The 4,632-nt window shown below is 40.4% G+C and overlaps 1 pseudogene; it reads right to left on the minus strand.

The window, feature by feature from the left end:
• Positions 1-2,522: 2,522 nt before the first annotated feature.
• On the minus strand, positions 2,523-3,413 carry LOC144307727 (microtubule-associated protein RP/EB family member 1 pseudogene; annotated as a pseudogene).
• Between the last annotated feature and the right edge of the window lie 1,219 nt (positions 3,414-4,632).

Below are 4,632 nucleotides of genomic sequence, written 5' to 3' on the forward strand. Positions count from 1 at the left end.
CAAGAAGTTGCTGTGGCCAAGTTCAAAAAGGGTGTTGCCTGTGTTCTCCTCTAGGATTTTGATGGATTCTTGTCTCACATTTAGATCTTTCATCCATTTTGAGTTTATCTTTGTGTATGGTGTAAGAGAATGGTCCAGTTTCATTCTTCTGCACGTGGCCGTCCAATTTTCCCAGCACCATTTATTGAAGAGACTGTCTTTTTTCCAGTGGATAGTCTTTCCTCCTTCGTCGAATAGTAGTTGACCATAGAGATGAGGGCCCATTTCTGGATTCTCAATTCTGTTCCATTGATCTATGTGTCTGTTTTTGGGCCAGTACCACACATTCTTGACGATCACAGCTTTGTAGTGCAACCTGAAATCTGGCATTGTGATGCCCCCAGCTATGGTTTTCTTTTTCAATATTCCCCTGGCTATTCGGGGTCTTTTCTGATTCCACACAAATCTTAAGATGATTTGTTCCAACTCTCTGAAGAAAGTCCATGGTATTTTGATAGGGAATGTGTTAAATGTGTACATTGCCCTGGGTAGCATTGACATTTTCACAATATTAATTCTTCCAATCCATGAGCATGGAATATTTTTCCATCTCTTTGTGTCTTCCTCAATTTCTTTCAGAATTGTTCTGTAGTTTTTAGGGTATGGATCCTTTACTTCTTTGGTTAGGTTTATTCCTAGGTATCTTATGCTTTTGGATGCAATTGTAAATGGGACTGACTCTTTAATTTCTCTTTTTTCAGTTGAATTGTTACTGGATAGAAATTACACTGATTTCAAGGCATTGATTGTATATCCTGCCACACTGCTGAATTGCTGTACGAATTCTAGCAATCTTGGGGTGGAGACTTTTGGGTGTTCTATGTACAGTATCATGTCATCTGCAAAGAGGGAGAGTTTGACTTCTCCTTTGCCAATTTGTTTTTTTTTTTTTTTTTGAAATACAGAATTTTATTTAGAAACTGTTTAAAGTAGAAAAAAACCCTGTCAAGAAAGACCAGGTGGAAAATGTGTTCCCCATAAAATGGAATTTTAGGGCAACAAAAGTCCAAAAGGCCACAAAAGAGAAATAGCACCACTGTTATTTGAACAATGGCTAGTTACTTGCATTTTTTTGGCATTGTTAATCACTGAATCTCGGTTTTCCTCTGAATTCCACACAGAGCATGCATTACAAAACAATTTTATCATAAAATATCTGCTTTCTACACACATTTTAGGACAAGCTACCACCAGGAACAAATCAATACAAATACATCAGGGGCTGAACAATCTCAGTAGTGGGTGACACACATTTTGCAGAATTCTGCCAAACAAAGAAACTGAATAGGCTAGGGGCAAAGCAATGAGGAAGAGTTAAGGAATGAAATATTTTAAATATTAATAATTAATTCAGACACAGTACTGTATCTTCTGCAAAAGAAAATTAACATTTAGTAACACGCTAATGAATTTTATCTCCAAGGAGATTAGTGCACTGGCAAAGTATTCCGATAACAGTGGAGGGTGGTGGGCAGCAGGTACAGAGAACACCCAGCCTTGCAGATCCTAAGGTAGTGATGGCCTTCACTGGTCACTCTCTTTGCCAGAGATCCAGAAAGAAATTGCAGCGTGACCTGCCTGCTGAACTTACACTCTAAGCAGCAAACTTTAAGGAGCCCAAGAGGAGTCTCCAGTGGGCACAGGGAGCAGAGAAGAGAAACATGTTCAATGTAAACTTAAAAGACAGTAAAATGGGACATGACCCCCATTCAAATCCCAGAGATGTGGGCAAGTCCCCAAAGGTAGTTGTTAGATTTAGAAACTGGACACACCTCATTTCCCAAAAACACAATACATAGAAATTTCAGGGATAACTGGAAAAATCGTCAGAGAAATGTTCAATGAAATTCAAGCTCTTCAACATCTCAGGGCTGAAACGTGCCCTCTATTCATCCAGGCAACAATGCCTCTTGCTTCTTAGAGGAGGGATACGATTGGTCAAGGACACCAAATGGCTTTACAGAGCAACTTTTTAAACTTCCCTTTTGAGCCAAGGTCTAGGTCTTTGAGGATTCAAGTAGCCCTGCAAGGCCTGTGAACAGCAGATTCCAAAGGTCCAGAGGTCTGGCCCTTCCTTCCCAGACACCATGTCAAACATGTAAAATCTGTCATGGTACATTTTTTATTTTGAAATATGGAAGCATATTTTAAATACTCTTAAAGCATTTATTTATTAAAACGTTCTCTGCCAAATTTCACAGTAGCTTAAAATTCAAATCAGTCTTTACATTTCTCTACTGAGGACTCCACCTCAGTGTATGACATAAGAGCACCTTCTCCAGCACTGAGTGTTACCAGCATCCACACAGTGAGCCCCATGGTCAGCCTCTCTGTTCTCCAGGTGACCCAACTAGATGTTAACACTGCTCTGCTACAGGGTAAAAGCTCCTAACTGAAACTCATTGGAAAAGGGGTGAAGCTTCTGCAAAGTGCACTTTAAGAAGAGGTACTGTCTGCTCATGAAAAGAAACCAGTGAGTCCTCTAAGAATAATAAAAGGGGATATTTTACAGTTAAGCACATGATTTGGAGTGAAGAATTTGGATGTTGCTTTGCTGGTCCAGGTTGTTAATACTCTTCTTGTTCCTCCTGTGGGCCCCCTTCATCAGGTATCACAAAGCCTTCATCTGTGGCATAGAGAATGTCCACGATCCTCTGCAATACAGGGTTGTTTTCCCCTTCGTTCTTCTGGCAAATCAATTCAATGTTTCTTAGCTTTCCAAAGTAGAAATTTCTCTCTTTCTCCAAGTCTTCGACGGTAAATTTCAATACATTGACCTGCTGCATCAATTCAGCTGCTTCATCATCCCCGTTGCACACACCAGGATTCTTTTGCACCACACCTGGGCCAGCCTTAGGGGTTGCAGTAGTTCTGTATGCTGCAATGGGCCTCTGTGGAGCTGCACTGCTAGAGCTGAGAGGTTTCTTCGGTTTGTTCAGAACTGGAGCAACAAGGGAGGGAGCCACTGCAGTTACTTGACCTTGTCTGGCACCTACAGGGTCATAGTCTTTTCCATCATAGTTTGCATCAAAAAACTTCTTGAACCACTGAACAAATTCAAAATTCTCCTGAAACTTTCCTTTTACTAATTTGTCCACAGGAATTATTTTGTCAACACCCATTCTCTTAAAACCTGCTTGTAGTATTTTGAAGTTCTGGATGTATTCGTGCTCTAGTTTAGCCTGGAATTTCACTTTCTTCAAGGCAATGGAGCCAGGGAAAAACATGTCCATAAACTGACAATAGGCAGCCCCTGAGCACAACTGTTCAATCTTTGTCAGATTCAGCTACAGAGACTCATTGATACAGGCCAGCATATCATGTCAACTTAGGTTATCACTGGTGACGGACATTGAGTAAACGTTCACTGCCATCTTCGGCTCTCGGCAGGACCGCGTCCACTGCCTGTGCCTGGCTTCGATTCTGTCTTGTCTTGTTCAAACCGCCCGACCTCCTTTGCTAATTTGAAAGCCTTTTTTCTTTTTATTGATTACTGAGGCTAGGACTTCTAATACTATGTTGAGTAGCAGTGGTGAGAGTGGACAACCCTGTCTTGTTCCTGATCTTAGGGGAAAAGCTCCCAGTGCTTCCCCATTGAGAATGATATTTGCTGTGGGCTTTTCGTAGATGGCTTTTAAGATGCTGAGGAATGTTCCCTCTATCACTACAAGCTGAAGACTTTTGATCAGGAATGGATGCTGTACTTTGTCAAATGCTTTCTCTGCATCTATGGAGAGGATCATATGGTTCTTGTTTTTTCTCTTGCTGATATGATCAATCACATTGATTGCTTTACAAGTGTTAAACCAATCTTGCATCCCAGGGATAAATCCCACTGGGTCACGGTGAATAATCTTCTTAAAGTTTTGTTGGATCCTATTGGCTAGTATCTTGTTGAGAATTTTTGTATCCATCTTCATCAGGGATATTGGTCTATAATTCTCCTTTTTGGTGGGGACTTTGTCTGGTTTTGGAATTAAGGTGATGCTGGCCTCATAAAACGAGTTTGGAATTGTTCCATCTCTTTCTATGTTTCCAAACAGCTTTAGTAGAATAGGTACGGTTTCTTCTTTAAACGTTTGATAGAATTCCCCTGGGAAGCCATCTGGCCCTGGACTTTTATGTCTTGCAAGGTTTTTGATGACGGCTTCAATTTCCTCCCTGGTAATTGGCCTGTTCAGGTTGTCTATTTCTTCCTGTTCCAGTTTTGGTAGTTTGTGGTTTTTCCAGAAATGCATCCATTTCTTCTAGATTGCCTAATTTATTGGCATATAGCTGCTCATAATATGTTTCTAAAATCATTTGTATTTCCTTGGTGTTGGTGGTAATCTCTCCTTTCTCATACAGGACTTTATTAATTTGAGCCTTTTCTCTCTACTTTTTAATAAGGCTGGCTAATGGTTTATCTATCTTATTAATTCTTTCAAAGAACCAACTCCTGGTTTTGTTGATCTGTTCCACAGTTCTCTTGGTCTCTATTTCATTGAGTTCTGCTCGAATCTTTATTAACTCTCTTCTTCTTCTGGGTGTCGGATCTATTTGCTGTTTTTTCTCTAGCTCCTTTAGGTGCAAGGTTAGCTTTTGTATTTTAGT

The sequence above is a fragment of the Canis aureus genome, chromosome X (genome assembly GCF_053574225.1).
Source record: "Canis aureus isolate CA01 chromosome X, VMU_Caureus_v.1.0, whole genome shotgun sequence".
NCBI classification, from domain to species: Eukaryota; Metazoa; Chordata; class Mammalia; order Carnivora; family Canidae; genus Canis; species Canis aureus.